Source organism: Aegilops tauschii, chromosome 5 (genome assembly GCF_002575655.3).
Source record: "Aegilops tauschii subsp. strangulata cultivar AL8/78 chromosome 5, Aet v6.0, whole genome shotgun sequence".
NCBI classification, from domain to species: Eukaryota; Viridiplantae; Streptophyta; class Magnoliopsida; order Poales; family Poaceae; genus Aegilops; species Aegilops tauschii.
The window spans coordinates 239313063-239331255 of record NC_053039.3 but is presented as its reverse complement, the minus strand read 5'-3'; the positions used below and the strand labels follow the sequence as shown (position 1 = coordinate 239331255).

The following is an 18193-nucleotide window of genomic DNA, read 5'->3' as shown; positions in this document are numbered from 1 at the left end:
AATCTAGCAATCCAAAAGTTAGTCCTTGTTGAGTCACGCAAAAATACATCTTTCTTGAATTCCTTCACTCCTCATTATAGCACTGCTTCCCAAACATTACATCTTCAGTGGCAGGGGTGAATGGGGTTACTATAGGATGGTCATTACTAGAAAACTAGAGAAGAAGCTCTAGAAGATGAATAATAGGTGAGAAATACGAGCAGAGAGAGTAAGTAGTCAAAAGGTGATAAAATAATTTGTTCCTTTCCTAGTCGATTCTAGGGGTTACAACCTACAGTCAACATGGGCTCTGATACCATCTGTAACGACCCGAACCTGATAAGATTCGATGTCTTGTGCTAGTCCCTGGATCAATAGCTAGCACACACAGTACAAGATGTAATATCAAGAATAAACCACATGTCATAATATTACATCGTAGCTCCAGAATTTAATATAATACACACCTGCATAGCTCAAGGCTAGCTCACAACAAAAACATAGCGGAAAAGCAATAAAATCTTCATGGAACCCATCAACACCATAAGCAAATGTCGAGTATAGACATCGTAACCCTACATCGTATCACTCACTCATCATATAAAATATGCAACATGAAACGTTGCAGCCACAAAGGGTCAATACTTTGAATGTATTGACAAGTCACACAAGAATGATATAACAGACCTACATCTACATGCAAGGTATATCAAGAGGATAAAGTAGTGGTTGTTTTGCAGAAAGCTAATTTTTCCCTGATAACTACATAATAGTCAAATTTTAATTTTGTCTTGCTACAGATAATACATATGGTTGAATTGGGCACTCCAATTCCAACCTATACCCATTATTAAGTTTCCCACTCAATTTTTATTAAGGTATCATCTGTCAATATCATCCAACAACTGTAATTGTCTAGCTGCTCAAATTCGTCCATAACTGGGGACACAACTAATCATGATTAGTTTTTAATACTCTGTAGAGTTTAGTACGCTTTACCCACTGGACCCAATCCAAAGATTGAGACGAAGTCTTTCAGAAGAGGTTCCCTTAACCACCTGACGACCACATCCCACCTACATATGCTACATCTGTCGACACTGTCTAGGCAAGGGTTCCAACAACTGATCAACTAAGCCAGAGCCCATATAGCCAGTGGCCGCACATGGAAGCTACTAGTCACTAAGTATGTCTAATCTTTTTGAACCTGGGCGGCATTCCACTGTAGCGATCCGACCTCAGACGGTCAAATCTCTGTGTTCAACTGTCATCCCTGGATCGGTAATGCTGACACACACAGTACTCAAAGGATTTATAACAGAGTTCAATCACACACTTATTACATCGAATGTCTCCAAAAGAGAACTTATTACAGTAAATATGGCTTAAGGCCATCTAAATAAGATAACAGTGGAAGGCTTGGTAGATAAAGTGAGTCCATCAACTCCAACGACATAGCTGAGTGCACGACAACGACCTAGCGCACCTTACTCTTCGTCTGAAAAGTCTGCAACATGATATGTTGCAGCCCGAAACAGGTAAGCACATGGAATATGCTGGCAATGTAACACAGTAGAGCAATGAACAGAATAAATGCTATCACTACATGCATATATGGCCGGTGGAGGCTCTATGGTTATAATGTTTTGCGAAAAGCCAATTTTTTCCTACAATAAAGGAATATGTTTTATTTTAACTATCATGGTAGTTGAAACATTGAGAATGGTAAATCCCCATCTCAATCCCAATTAAAGAAATAATTAACAACCCAGCAAATTAATTAGAGTGATGAGATCAACATGATAATCCAAGAACCAGATACTCAAGATGTCCATAACCGGGGACACGGCTAACCATGATTAGTTTGTACACTCTGCAGAGGTTTGCACACTTTTCCCCACAAGACTCGATCTCCTCCGTTAAATTTCTCGCACTACATGATGTTTGAGAAACGGATGACCGAGACACAGTCTTTCAGAAACATTTACTCTTTACTCTGGGTGGACAGTACCAACCTACATCCCCTACATCTGCTAGCCCACCACTGAAAGAGGTCATGTAACATACTCAACTATGCTAGAGCCCATAATAGGTTGTGGCTGCACACGGAAGTTTCTAGTATGAATAATCATATGATCCCTTTGAGCCTGGGTGGCGAACCAAAAAGACAACACTAGTATATCCCAGGTGCCTGCAACCAATCCACCCAGATGTGTGTTTAAGTAGCCACCTTAAGTTAACCATTAATTAATAATCTCACATCTGTCATGGAAACACTCAAACCCAATCCACGTCTACCAGCATGGCATGGCAATATAAGCATAGCGTAGAAGTAACTCCCAAGGGTTTGATAATAAAAGGGCAATGGGTTCTACCTCATCATCTACTTCCCAATACCCACAAGTTAATCACATCCTAATCATGCAGTGTTTGAGGATTGTAACTAATGCATAAAAACTGGGTATGAAAAGAGTATGATCAATGTGTTACTTGCCTTGCTGACGATCCGCAAACCCTAGAGACTCGTAGTAGCACGCTTCGCACTCCGGGAATTCTATCGCAAACAAACCATAGCATACATAAGTAATCAAGCAAAGATGCACGGGTAGAACTCAAATAAGAAGATCGAATCTGAAAATCCAACTGGAGAGTTTCGATCTGCAAAAAGAATCAACCAAATCGGAGCTACGGAACTGAAACTACGGTCAAAAGAATTTCGAATTCAAATCTGCTTGAAACCAAATTTTGAATTGTCAAAACCTTGTTCAAGTCGATCAAACAGAAAGGGGGGCTCGAGACGAATATTTTGGCGTTGGTTTCACTGGATTTGGACGAACGGTTGAAAAGTTACGAGGGTTTGAAGATCAAGGCCTAATCTGCGATAAAAATAATCGCGGATAGGTCCCTGGCTGAAAAATAAACAGAAAAAGAAAATCTATTGGACGAACGTCCGCTAACAGAGACGAACGTGCGAATTCGTTCGTTAAAACGAACGAACGGACGCCAAACGAACTAAACCGAGAAAAACTGAATCGGTCTAAATAAATAAATAAAACCGGGCGGTTTTTACCTAAACCGAAAAAACCGGCGGCGGATCGGATCGGATCGGCGGCGGTTCCGGCGGCGTGCGGGCTCTGGCGATGCAGCGGGGCGGCGACGACGCGACGGGGCGACGGCGGTGCGGCGTGGGGCACGGCGCAGCAGCAGCTGCTGCAGTGGCGGGTGGCAGCGGCGGGCGGCGCGAGGCGGCGGTGGCTCGGGTGGCGGGGCGGTGTGGGGGTCGAGGCGATGGCGGTTCCGGCCTTTAAAGGACCAAGGGGGTGGTGGCGTGCGGGAGGGGGCGGCGCCGGCGGCTCGGGGTCGGACTCCCCGAGTCCGTCGCGAGCACGACGACGGGAGGCGATGCGGGGCGATGGGCCAGCTGGGCTTCGGCCCGGCTCGGTCCGAAACAATTTTTTTAAATAAGATTCCGCCGAGAAAAATGCTAAATAAATATAAATAAAAATTTAAAAATGCCAAAAACAATTTTCGCCGTCTAAATAAAATATTTAGAACAAAGTGAACATTTTCTTGGCCTAAAAATGCAATTTTGAAAATGCATATTTTTTCTAATTCAAATAAAATAGCAATAAAATCGAAATAAAATTTATTTATTTGATTTTAATATTTTCCTCCAATATTTCTTTTATTTTGGAGAAGTCATATTATCTCCTCTCATATATTTTAATTTGAAACATTTTTGGAGAGAAAAATAATTAAAACCAAGTGATCCTCTTTTCAATATTTGAGAAAATTCAAATATGAAAATAATAAAATCCCCAACTCTCTCCGTGGGTCCTTGAGTTGCTTAGGATTTTTAGGATCCCCCCAAAATGAAATTAAAATATGATATGGATATGATGACCTATGTATAACATTCCAAATTGAAAATTTGGGATGTTACAAACCTACCCCCCTTAAGGCGAATCTCGCCCTCGAGATTCGGGTTGGCTAGAAAATAGGTATGGGTGGTATTTGCGTAGATCATCCTCTTGTTCCCAGGTGGCTTCATCCTCGGTATGGCGGCTCCACTGAACTTTGCAAAACTTGATAACCTTGCTGCGTGTGACTCGGTTGGCAATCTCGAGAATCTTGACTGGTTTCTCCTCATAGGTCAAATCAGTATCCAACTGAATTGCTTCCAGGGGCACTGTATCTCTCATAGGGATATCGGCCATCTCAGCATGGCACTTCTTTAACTGGGAAACGTGAAACACATCATGAACTCCTGACAGTCCTTCGGGTAACTCCAACTTGTAGGGCACTTCTCCCATACGTTCCAGAACTCGGTATGGTCCTACAAATCTCGGGGCTAACTTTCCCTTAACTCCAAATCGTTTTACTCCTCGCAGAGGTGACCCACGAAGATATGCCCTGTCTCCGATTTCATAGACTACCTCCTTGCGTTTTGAGTCTGCATTTTGCCTGGACTGAGCCACCTTCAGTCTATCTCGAATCAACTTAACCTTCTCTTCAAACTCCTTAATTAGATCTGGTCCAAACAACTGACGGTCTCCAACCTCATCCCACATTAACGGTGTCCTGCACCTTCTTCCATACAAAGCTTCGAAAGGTGCCATCTTCAAACTAGCTTGATAACTGTTGTTGTATGAGAACTCTGCGTAGGGCAAAATTATCATCCCAACTAGATCCATAATCTAGTGCACAAGCTCTCAACATGTCCTCCAGAATCTGATTGACTCTCTCGGTCTGTCCATCTGTTTGCGGATGAAAGGTTGTACTGAACTCTAGCCTGGTACCCAAAGTCTGGTGCAGCTGGTGCCAAAACCTTGAAGTAAACTGTGTTCCTCTATCTGATACGATGGTCCTCAGAACTCCGTGCAGACATACAATCCTGATCATATATATCTTGGCCAACTTTGCACTTGTATATGTGGTCTTCACTGGGATAAAGTGAGCCACTTTGGTCAAACGATCCACTACTACTCAGATAGAATCATATCCCAATCGGGTCCTGGGTAATCCGATGATAAAATTCATGCCAAGCTTATCCCACTTCCATTCGGGTATTGGCATAGGCTGTAGTAATCTTGCTGGCTTCTGATGTTCTTCCTTCACTCTCTGACATACATCACACATGGCTACATACTCGGCTATGTCCTTCTTCATTCCAGTCCACCAGAAACGCTCCTTCAAATCCAAATACATCTTGGTGTTCCCGGGGTGTATCGAGTATGGCGAGTCATGAGCTTCCTGAAGTATCAACTTCTTGATCTCTGCATTATTGGGTACATAAACTCGGTCCTCAAACCACAAGGTGTCGTGCTCATCTTCATGGAAACCTTTGGCTTTTCCTTTGATCATCTTCTCCTTTATCTCAGCAATTTCTTTGTCATCCTTCTGAGCTTCTCGAATTTTTCCCAATAATGTCGACTGAACTTCTAATGCTGCGAAAAAACCTCTAGGAACTATCTCCAAACGAAGCTCCCTGAGATCCTCGGCTAAGTCCTTTGGCAATCCTCCGCTTGCGAGGGTATTGATATAGCTCTTCCGGCTCAAAGCGTCTGCTACGACATTGGCCTTTCCTGGATGATAATGCAGCTTCATATCGTAATCTTTTATCAGCTCCAACCATCTCCTTTGCCTGAGATTTAGCTCCTTCTGCATGAAAATGTACTTCAAACTCTTATGATCTGTGTACACATCACAACGGTTTCCAATAAGAAAATGTCTCCAGGTTTTGAGTGCATGCACTACGGCTGCTAACTCCAAATCATGCGTGGCATAATTCAACTCATGCGGTTGAAGTTGACGTGAGGCATATGAGACAACTCTTCCATCTTGCATAAGTACACCCCCAAGTCCTAAGCGAGAGGCGTCGCAATATACTTGGATATCCTTGCGTATATCTGGCAGAATCAGCACTGGGGCTGTAACCAAACGTTTCTTCAACTCCTAAAAACTTGCCTCACATTCATCTGTCCATTTGAACTTGGTGTCCTTCTTCAACAACTCCGTCATGGGCTTTGCAATCTTGGAGAAATTCTCAATGAATCTCTGATAATATCCCGTGAGTCCAAGAAAACTGCGGATCTCTCCTACTGAGGTGGGTGCTAGCCAATCAGTGACTGACTGAACCTTGGTAGGGTCTACTGCTATACCTTCTCCTGATATAAAATGTCCATGAAATCCAACTTCCTTCAACCAAAACTCACATTTGCTGAACTTGGCATATAACTGATGTTCCCTGAGCTTCTCGAGAACTAAACGCAAATGCTCCTTGTGTTCCTCTTCATTCTTCGAGTACACCAAAATATCATCAATGAACACCACGAGAAACTTATCCAAGAACTCCATGAACACCTTATTCATCATACTCATGAAATAGGCAGGGGAATTAGTCAATCCAAATGACATAACCGTGTACTCATATAACCCGTACCTTGTGGTGAAAGCGGTCTTAGGTATATCCTGTTCTCGGATCTTCAGCTGGTGGTATCCTGATCGTAGATCGATCTTGGAGAATACTTTAGCTCCTTGCAGCTGGTCAAACAAGTCATTGATCATCGGTAGTGGGTACTTGTTCTTGATCGTCACTTCATTCAACGCACGATAATCAACAACCATTCTCAATGATCCATCCTTCTCAACCAAGAGCACTGGGGCTCCCCATGGTGACGAACTTAGTCGAATGTAACCTTTCTCCAATAACTCCTTAATATTCTTCTTGATTTCTTCCAGATCATTTGCGGGCATCCGGTATGGTCTCTTCGATATCGGTCCGGTGCCTGGCAACAGCTCTATCAAAAACTCAATGTCTCGATCCGGCGGCATGCCAGGTAACTCGTTTAGAAATACATCCGGGTAATCCTTCACTACAGGCACTTCCTCCTGAACAACTCCTGAGAGGGAATTCACTTGAGTCCACCTCGGCGCATGCCTGGATACATACTTGATCCTTTTTCCCTCTGGTGTGGTGAGCAGAATTGACCTACTCGCGCAGTCAATGTTTCCTCCATACTTCGATAGCCAATCCATACCTAGTATCACATCCAATCCTTGTGACTCCAAAATTATTAGGTCCGAGGGGAAAACATGGCTACCAATGGTTAAGGGTATCCGATCGCACCATCGGCTGGCCATATACTCTGCACCCGGTGAGCTTACTAGCAAGGGTGTCCTAAGGGCTAAGGTGGGTAACTAAAACTTGTCCACAAATCCCCTTGAAATGTATGAATGCGATGCACCAGTATCAAAAAGAACGAGAGCGATAAATGACTTAACCAAAAACTTACCGATAACTGCATCTGGCTGCTCTTCAACCTCCTCCACGTTCACGTGGTTCACTTGTCCCCTGTTGAAAGGGTTGGGCTTCTTCCCAGAGCTTCCATTGCCATTTCCATTCTTTGGCTCAGGGCACTCATTGGCGTAGTGTCCAGTCTTCCCGCACTTGAAACAAGTAATGTGACTTTGGTCCTTCTTGGCGGGTGTGGCTAGGTTAGAGCGGTTCTGATTACTGCCTGCTCCATTCCCATTTCCATTTTTGGGGCCACTGTGGTTATGCAAGCTTCCTCCATTGTGTGTATGGCCTCCATGGTTATGGGTGAATCCCCCCGAGTTCGGGGTAAAACGAGGCTTCTGCTAAGCTCCTGAATTGTACTTCCCTTGTCCATACTTCCTTTTGCGGCTCTCAATTTGCTGCTGCTTCCCTTCAATCATAAGAGCCTTGTCTACCAACTACTGGTAGTTGTTAAATGTTGCCACCATTAACTGCATACTCATCTCATCATTCAGCCCTTCCATAAACTTCTCCTACTTCGCGGCATCTATGGCCACATCATCTGGGGCATAGCGAGCTAACTTGCTGAACTCATCCACGTACTGCCCCACAGTACGGTTTCCTTGGCGTAAGTTGCGAAACTCACGCTTCTTCATGCTCATAGCTCCAGTTGAGACATGTGAAGTGCGGAAAGCTTGCTGAAACTGATCCCAAGTGAGATTGGCTATGGGGAAAGTGGTTGTGTAATTCTCCCACCATGCGGCTGCGGGTCCATCCAATTGATGTGCGGCAAAACGCACCTTCTCAGCATCTGTGCAACCTGCAGTGGTCAACTCCCTTCCAATCCTGCGTAGCCAGTCATCAGCAACTATTGGCTCGGTACTATTGGAAAACACCGGCGGCTGCAACCTCGGAAAACGGGCTAAGTTGTCAACTGGAGGCGGTGGCAGTGGGTTGTTGTTGTTGTTGTTGCCTTGGTTCTGGACTAGTTGCTGTATCAAGGTATTCTGCTACTGGATCAACTGAGTGATCTCTGGTGGAAAGACAAATCCGGTGTCACGTCTCGGAGGCATCTGATGGGTTTAGAGGGGAGAGATTAGAATAGAGTGGGGTCTAATGAGAAAGCACTACCCATATGCACATGAGACAATCACAATCATATCATACCAAATCAATTCAAGCAAGGGCATACAATCGGTCTAGAACTATCGTTACAAAAGTGCTCGGGCTACTACTATATACATGGGAGAAATACTACTAATCATATGGTGGTCATCTAGAAATTTTGATCGGTGGAAGACTCCATGATATCCGCTCCAGCTTCGTCTTCATAATCATCATCACTATCGTCGGGGTCGGAGTCGGTGTCGTCGATGATGATGTAGTCCTCAGAACGGATGTCGTCGCGATGGTCGTCATCTCCTCCTGGCGCGGGGTCTCCCATGAATACTCCTAGCTTCCTTGTCAGGTCGTCATTCTTCTCCACTAGTATTGCGATTTCCTCCTCGTATCCGTCGCGTGTAGACTTGAGTTCCTCTTCTAACTCCATGTTCCTGGTCATCACCTTCTTCAGGTCTATCATGCTTGCACACATCTGGTTCTCCTGTCGACGAATGTGCTGGTTTAACTCCTGGATGAAAGCTGCAATGGACCTGTCCCTCCTGGTGCTGATCATCTCCCATTGCTCATCTCGGCGCCCACATATATGATAGATGGTGTCCTTAAGATCCTTGTGATAAACTTCGCCAATGCGTCCCATGGCGATGTGGGCTGCCATGCTCTTACCTAGACTCCAGGTTGGTGCATCGAAGGAAAACTCTATGGGCTCAATAACTGGCGTGAATGTCCTTCCTGGAACTTGAACTCGAATCATCCAACACTCCTCTTCTGGTAAAGTGGCGGTGTAGGTCCCGGTGAAACTTGATATTCCGATGTTCAGGTACCTAGTGACTTCTTTCAAGTGTTGTCCAAACGGTGTGTCTTCATCGGGTTGTGCAAACTTGTTCCTTGAGTCTGCCATCCTAAAGAGTAGAAAATGGAGGGGAGTCAGAAATGAGTAGAGAAGAGTGACCTATGGCTCATCTTAGTAGTCGTGTCCTACATTCAGCGTGTGCTCTGATACCATCTTGTAGCGATCCGACCTCAGACGGTCAAATCTCTGTGTTCAAGTGTCATCCTTGGATCCGTAATGCTGACACACACAGTACTCAAAGGATTTATAACAGACTTCAATCACACACCTATTACATCGAATGTCTCCAAAAGAGAACTTATTACAATAAATATGGCTTAAGGCCATCTAAATAAGATAACAGCGGAAGGCTTGGTAGATAAAGTGAGTCCATCAACTCCAACGGCATAGCTGAGTGCACGACAACGACCTAGCGCACCTTACTCGTCGTCTGAACAGTCTGCAACATGATATGGTGCAGCCCGAAACGGGTCCGCACATGGAATATGCTGGCAATGTAACACAATAGAGCAATGAACAGAATAAATGCTATCACTACATGCATATATGGCTGGTGGAGGCTCTATGGTTATAATGTTTTGCGAAAAGCCAATTTTTTCCTACAACAAAGGAATATGTTTTATTTTAACTATCATGGTAGTTGAAACATTGAGAATGGTAAATCCCCATCTCAATCCCAATTAAAGAAATAATTAACAACCCAGCAAATTAACTAGAGTGATGAGATCAACATGATAATCCAAGAACCAGATACTCAAGATGTCCATAACCGGGGACACGGCTAACCATGATTTGTTTGTACACTCTGCAGAAGTTTGCCCACTTTTCCCCACAAGACTCGATCTCCTCCGTTAAATTTCTCGCACTACATGATGTTTGAGAAACGGATGACTGAGACATAGTCTTTCAGAAACATTAACTCTTTACTCTGGGTGGACAGTACCAACCTACATCCCCTACATCTGCTAGCCCACCACTGAAAGAGGTCATGTAACATACTCAACTATGCTAGAGCCCATAATAGGTTGTGGCTGCACACGGAAGTTTCTAGTATGAATAATCATATGATCCCTTTGAGCCTGGGTGGCGAACCAAAAAGACAACACTAGTATATCTCAGGTGCCTGCAACCAATCCACCCAGATGTGTGTTTAAGTAGCCACCTTAAGTTAACCATTAATTAATAATCTCACATCTGTCATGGAAACACTCAAACCCAATCCACGTCTACCAGCATGGCATGGCAATATAAGCATAGCGTAGAAGTAACTCCCAAGGGTTTGATAATAAAAGGTCAATGGGTTCTACCTCATCATCTACTTCCCAATACCCACAAGTTAATCACATCCTAATCATGCAATGTTTGAGGATTGTAACTAATGCATAAAAACTGGGTATGAAAAGAGTATGATCAATGTGTTACTTGCCTTGCTGACGATCCGCAAACCCTAGAGACTCGTAGTAGCACGCTTCGCACTCCGGGAATTCTATCGCAAACAAACCATAGCATACATAAGTAATCAAGCAAAGATGCACGGGTAGAACTCAAATAAGAAGATCGAATCTGAAAATCCAACTGGAGAGTTTCGATCTGCAAAAAGAATCAACCAAATCGGAGCTACGGAATTGAAACTACGGTCAAAAGAACTTCAAATTAAAATCTGCTTGAAACCAAATTTTAAATTGTCAAAACCTTGTTCAAGTTGATTAAACAGAAAGTGGGGCTCGAGACGAAGACTTTGGCGTTGGTTTCACTGGATTTGGACGAACGGTTGAAAAGTTACGAGGGTTTGAAGATCAGGGGCTAATCTGCGATAAAAAAATTGCGGATAGGTCCCTGGCCAAAAAATAAACAGAAAAAGAAAATCTATCGGACGAACATCCGCTAACAGAGATGAATGTGCGAATTCGTTCATTAAAACGAACGAACGGACGAACGTTCACAAACGAACTAAACCGAGAAAACCGAACCGGTCTAAATAAATAAAAAACCGATCTAGGGTTTTGAAGAAAAACCGGGCGGTTTTTACCTAAACCAAAAAAACCCGGCGGCGGATCGGATCGGACCGGCGGCGATTCCGGCGGCGTGCGGGCTCTGGCGGGGCGACGGCGGCGCGGGGCGCGGCGCTGCAGCAGTGGCGGCGGCGGCGGGCGGTGGCTCGGGCAGCGGGGCGGTGTGGGGGTCGAGGCGGCGGGGCGGTGTGGGGGTCGAGGCGGCGGCGGCTCCGGCCTTTAAAGGCCCGAGGGGGGGGGGTGGCGTGCGGGAGGGGGCGGCGCCGACGGCTCGGGGTCGGACTCCCCGAGTCCGTCGCGAGCACGACGACGGGAGGCGGTGCGGGGCGATGGGCCAGCTGGGCTTCGGCCCGGCTCGGTCCGAAACAATTTTTTTTAAATAAGATTCCACCGAGAAAAATCCTAAATAAATATAAATAAAAATCTAAAAATGCCAAAAACAATTTTCACCTTCTAAATAAAATATTTAGAACAAAGTAAACATTTTCTTGGCCTAAAAATGCAATTTTGAAAAATGCATATTTTTTCTAATTCAAATAAAATAGCAATAAAATCGAAATAAAATTTATTTATTTGAGTTTAATATTTTCCTCCAATATTTCTTTTATTTTGAAGAAGTCATATTATCTCCTCTCATATATTTTAATTTGAAACATTTTTGGAGAGAAAAATAATTAAAACCAAAAGGATCCTCTTTTCAATATTTGAGAAAATTCAAATATGAAAATAATAAAAATCCCCAATTCTCTCCGTGGGTCCTTGAGTTTCTTAGGATTTTTAGGATCACCCCCAAAATGAAATTAAAATATGAAATGCATATGATGACCTATGTATAACATTTCAAATTGAAAATTTGGGATGTTACATCCACTTAGGGTGCACTCTCATGGGCGCATGGCCTTAGAAAAGGTGTAAGACCCCATGATGCCTTCCCTCAACACCAAGCAATACCACTTCCTCCAGGGGTGAATTATATATTATGGTTTTGCTCAAGTTATATTATATATAGTCCTCACATAATCTCAATGGATACATGAACCAATCCCCGTCTACATAGCATAGCAAGAATACACTACCACGATCTACAATAAGGCCATACTAACTGCATCTCAATAGCAATAGCATACTACCATAATATTCCTACACATGCATAATATAGTAATGTGATATATTATATATCTATATATCTATATATATATATATATATATATATATATATATATATATATATATATATATATATATATATATATAACTGAATGCATAGAGAAATAATAGGTTGAAGTATGATCAAGGTGTAACTTGGCTGGTACATTTGATGAATTTTGTCACACTCACAATTCCTGATAATTCTACTCGTCACGCTCCGAGCAATCTATCGTAAATGGAAGAATTCAAATAAATAACCATGCCATATAGTTGAATCAAAAGAACAACAAAACAAATATAGTAAGGTTAAACAAAATCAATATAGTTGCGCTTAATATATAATATAGGTGTGCATGGTGTTATAAGGTGACAAGTGGAGGAAATCAACTCAAAAGAGTTAACAGAGGATGAACTGTTCCTATACAAGATTACATCAAAAATAGTATGGAAGACTGCCAAGGGTATATGGAACACAACATAAATGTTGTTTGAATGATTGCATAAGACATACAAGAATTCACTTGCAAAATAATTGATGGAATAGGAACACTCAACCCAAGTTATAGTGGAATGAGGTTTGGATTAAATTTAAATTCAAAACAGGTCAAAAAGTATTTGAATATGAGTGTTCAGAATATTTTTAGCAAGTATTTGATACAAGTGTTTCACGGGGAAAAGGAATCAATTGAATAGGATATACAGTTTGCAAGATATGGCCCCCGGAAGGATGAATTCGGATTTGAATAAATTCAAATTTGAGCAGTTCAAACGTGTGAAACTTTGATTCTACTGTATTCTCCTAGTCGCTACGAGTACACAGGAAAAAGAATCGATGAATTTGGATATGCAGACCAAGAGATATAGCTAAACGAAAAATTGGAGAAAATTTGTCTAAAACATGATTTTGAACTGCGGTTACTGTAGCATATCGCCATGTGTCACATGTGGATTGGCTGAGATGTTGTTGTGCGCGCGTGATCACCAAAGCAGGGGAAAATGGCGACGGCTTCGGGCGTGGGCGGCGGCGCTCCTCCGGTGGCTCTCCGGTGAAGATGAGGTGACAGGCGGATGCAGCTTGATGACGGAGACGATGGAAGCTTCAACGGAGAAGTGGCGTTTGGAACTCCGACGTCGGTGTGGCTCTGGCGTTTCTCGGTGTGGCCTCTCCGGTGGACCAAGGCGAAGGGAGGGTGGACCAGCAGGTGCGCAGAGTGATGACGATGAAGGTTGTGAGGTCAGTGACGACGGGACGTCGTCAGGCGGTGTACGGCTGGAGCGACGGGTGGCGGTGATTTGCTCCGGGCGAGCTCGGCGTGGTCGGTTTGGTGCTCTCCTGCGCGAGATAAGAAGTGAGGGAGAGATAGGAGAGCACAGAGATCATGGCAGAAAGAAAAGTAGGGGATCCTCACCCTTGGTGGCGACAAATTCCTCCGGTGTAGGGGTTGCTGGCGATGGGAGCTCCGGCGAGATTGGTTTGGCTGGGGAGCTCGAATCCGAGCGTCTGCGAAGGGAGAAATCCGGTCAGAAGGAGAGGCTCAACAGGACGAAGCATATGGCGGACAGAGAGAGCTCGGGGTACCTCGGGGTCGACAGGATTGGCCGGAGATGGAGCCCGGGCGGCGAAGCTTTGCGAGGTCCATGCTGTCAATTTGAAGGGCGATCTGGAGCAGAGGTTGCGGGAATCGGGTAAGGGGATCGAGAGGAGTCGGTATGTGCCCACGGATTCGATTGAGGGGGTTAGGGATCGGGGCGAATCGCCCGTGCCTGGTTCGGTCGGGGTGGCACGGTCGTGCGTGAAGAGGAGTCCGTGGGGAGGTAGGAGATGACGGCGGGTCCCGCTGTCATAGAAAGAGAAGGGCAGAGAGGCAGACAAGTGGGGCTCCACTAGCGTCAGCGCTGACCTGCGCATGCGCAGCTGCCGGCTGTGCGCTGGCTTTCGGCCTGTTGGGCCTGCTGCTGCGGCTGTTGCGTAGGTTAGGTTTAGAAGAATAGGTTTAGGGATTTCCTATTTACGAAATTACAGAAATGACTTTGGCTCCATATAAATAATCCAAATCATTTTGTAAAAAAAAAACCCAGAACAACCACAACAACAAATATAGTTATATAGAGCCTAGTGAATCTCTAAGAAGATGTGGCAGGCTAGCTGGCAAACAAGATGCAAAGATTGAGGACCTGGCAAAACAAAGAGCAACTGACAAAGACAATTATGGTAAGGAGAATGATGAGGAGGTTAATAACCCCTCTCTTTTATTCATGGCTGACAAAATTGGCATAGATCTAGGATGCTCTATTGATATGATTAACCAAAATCTTGAAGTTATTGAGAAAATGGAACAAAGTAGAAGAGATTTTTTACTTTACCAATTTAAAACAAAAAGAGGGATTGACAATGCAAAATGAGACTGTTCTCATTGACACTGGAGACCTCTCTTTGAAAGACATCTGTTCAGATGAAGACCACACAGATGCAGAGATGGAGATGGACTATTATGCCCACTTAAAAAATATCTTTGCTAGTGGAAAAAAAATTAACACAGGATCCCCTGGACTTACGGGAGGGAAATCTGTGGTTTATATTGGAGGGAGAAAAGGAAAAAAAAGGAAGAAAAAAAATGAAAGGGTTAATTTGGAATGTTAGGGGCATAGGGTCTGACTCGAAAAAATCCTTTATTAGAACTAATATATGTGATAAGAGAATTGATTTTGTGGGGTTACAAGAAACTATCAAAAATGAATTCTCCAAAAATGAGTTGAACAACCTTAGTGGAGGGAGAAATTTTGAGTGGCATTGGATACAACGTAGAGGGAGAGCAGGTGGTATCCTAGTTGGGGTTAATAAAGACACTCTGGAGATTATCCATGTGGAAAAAGGAATTTACTTCATTAGAACTTTGTTGCATGACAAAAAAGCCAAATTTGATTGGAATTTGATCATTGTATATGGTGATGCTCAGGAGGTGGGTAAAGTTGCTTATATGGCAGAAATATCCAGAGTTTATCAAAACAATGCCTCTGTCCCATGCCTGATGGGAGGAGATTTTAATGTGATATGGAAATCTACAGACAAAAACAAACCTGGGGGGTATAATCACTCGAGTTTTGTTTTCAATGCTATCATTGAGCAGGCTGGGTTGAGAGAGCTTCCTCTGAATGGGAGAAAGTATACTTGGGCTAACAACCAGCCCGAGCCCACTTATGAAAAACTAGATAGAGTCCTTATCTGCCCAGATTGGGAGGACCACTATCCCCTGACTGAGGTATATGCACTAGAGAGAGAACTGTCAGACCATACTCCCCCTGATTATTGGTACAGGAGAAAACACATATACACCACCTATCTTTAGATTTGAAAACTCGTGGATGTTGAGGGAGGGTTTCAAAGAATTTGTTGTTAAAAGATGTTGAGAAGAATGAGAACGTTTAGACAAAAAGTAAGAGGATGGATTCTTAATTCGGATGCTTGGTATAGGAAAATTAAAAAGGAGATCTTGATGAAATTAGATGCAATAGACAAGAATGCTGAGATTATGGGCCTCTCTGCTCTGGACAGAGAAGAACAAAAAGATTTAAGGGCCCAATTACACAGATTGTTAAAACAGGAAGAAATAAAATGGCTACAAAGATATAAAGACAAGGAAATTAAAGATGGAGACTGTAATACAAAATACTACCATGCTAAGGTGAATGGTAGAAGGAGAAAAGACAGAATACTCTCTCTAGATCAAGAGGAAGGAGTGATAGAAGGAGAAGAGAATCTTATTAAATATATTACTGATTTCTACAAAAAACTGTTTGGTCAACTAGACACATCTCCAATCCAACTTAATGATTTGGGGGGGACAATCAATTACTAGAGAACAGGCTGATGAGTTGATCAAACCTTTTTCGATGGATGAAATACAGGAGGTGGTTTTTGGGATGGAAAAAAACAAAAGCGCTGGCCCTGATGGATTACCAGTGGACTTCTATCAACATTTTTGGGATACTGTCAAATGGGATTTGATGAAACTTCTTAATGAATTCCATGAAGGGAAACTAGATATATCTAGGCTCAACTATGGAATTGTAACTTTGGTCCCAAAAACTGATGATACTAAGCAGATCCAAAAATTTAGACCCATATGCTTATTAAATGTTAGCTTTAAGATTATCACTAAAGTCTTGATGAATAGGTTGGGTAAGATAATAAAACCTATAATCCTACCTACTCAGACTGCTTTTATCAAAGGGAGATACATCATGGAGGGGATTGTGATCCTTCATGAAGCTCTGAATTCTATTCACCATCACAAACAAAGTGATGTGCTGTTCAAAGTAGATTTTGAGAAAGCATATGACAAAATAAAGTGGCCATTTGTTTACAAAATGCTTAAAATGAAACGGTTTCCTGATAAATGGTGTGATATGGTCATGCACACCATGATAGGGGGGCAGGTGGGTGTTAAGGTGAATGACATGATTGGCCCTTACTTCAAAACTTATAAGGGGTTGAGGCAGGGGGATTCTATGTCACCACTACTGTTTGATATAGCTACAGATGCCTTGGCTTTATTCTTAGATAAAGCCAAGCATGCAGGCTATGTCAAGGGGGTACTGACTGAACTTGGGGACAATGGAGTAAACATGCTGCAATATGCAGATGACACCATTTTCCTTCTTGATGATGATGAGGAGAGTGCTAGAAATCTTAAATTCATCCTCACAGCTTTTGAACAGATGTCTGGTCTGACTATCAATTTTCACAAAAGTGAGGTATACCTTTTTGGAGAGGCCAAAAACAAGGGTGAGTTCTACCAAGAAATTTTTACTTGTAACAAAGGAGAGGTTCCATTCAAATATTTGGGACTGCCTGTTACCAATGTGAGATTAGGAAATAAATTCTGGAAAAGCATGACTGAAAAAATAGAAAAGAGATGTGCTTGCTGGCAAGGAAGACTGTTAAATATGGCTGGGAGAGTAACTCTAGTCCAGGCCTGTTTGACAAATATGCCTATGTATATGATATCCTTCTATCCCCTGCCAGTAGGAATTAGAAAGAAAGCTGATTTCTTGAGGGCTAGACTAGTCTGGCAGGAAAGTGAGGATAAAAAGAAATACCATCTAGTTAATTGGAAAACATGTTGTTTGCCAAAGGAATTGGGTGGCCTAGGTATTCTGAATCTTGATTATATGAAGAAAGCCTTGCTGGCTAAATGGCTATGGAAGCTAGAGACAGAAGATGGGATGTGGGCCAAAATTCTTTTAAACAAATATGTTAAAGGAAAATGTATCTCTGGAGTTAAGAAGAAACCTGGGGACTCTCATTTTTGGGGAGATCTGATGCAGATCAAAGACATTTATTATAAAAATGTTAAGAAAAAAATTAGGAGATGGACTAAATACTAGGTTTTGGGAAGATTGATGGGTAGGATCAAAACCATTGAAAGAGGCCTACCCTAGCCTGTATGACATTAATCTAAACCATGACATTTCAGTGGCCCAGGCCATTAACATGAGATGGGAGGGTTTTAAGTTCAGAAGAAATTTATCTGCAGATAAAAGAGCTCTTTGGGAGAGTTTGAAAAGCAGATGTGAAGAGGTGAGAATGTATGAGGGCAAAGATCAGCCATTATGGATGCTGACAGCCAATAGACAATTCACTGTGAAATCGTTGCATCAACAGCTGATTAAAACAGACATGGGTTTCCCACACAAATTTCTTTGGAAAGTGAAAACCCCAGCGAAAATCAAGATGTTTCTGTGGCTGATTGCCAGGAAAAGTATACTAACCAGAGATAACCTTGCAAAAAGGATGGAAGT

General features: G+C 43.0%; 1 long non-coding RNA gene across 2 annotated transcripts; it reads right to left on the bottom strand.

Moving 5' to 3' along the window:
• Window positions 1–13145: 13145 nt before the first annotated feature.
• Window positions 13146–15131, bottom strand: LOC109741386 (uncharacterized). Of its 2 annotated transcripts, XR_012183648.1 has the most exons (3): window positions 13971–15123; window positions 13801–13892; window positions 13146–13724 (listed from the first exon to the last, which is right to left on the bottom strand). It is a non-coding gene; the product is annotated as an uncharacterized lncRNA (long non-coding RNA). The 2 variants fall into 2 exon arrangements; XR_012183647.1 differs by having other exon boundaries at window positions 13801–15131.
• Window positions 15132–18193: the final 3062 nt, after the last annotated feature.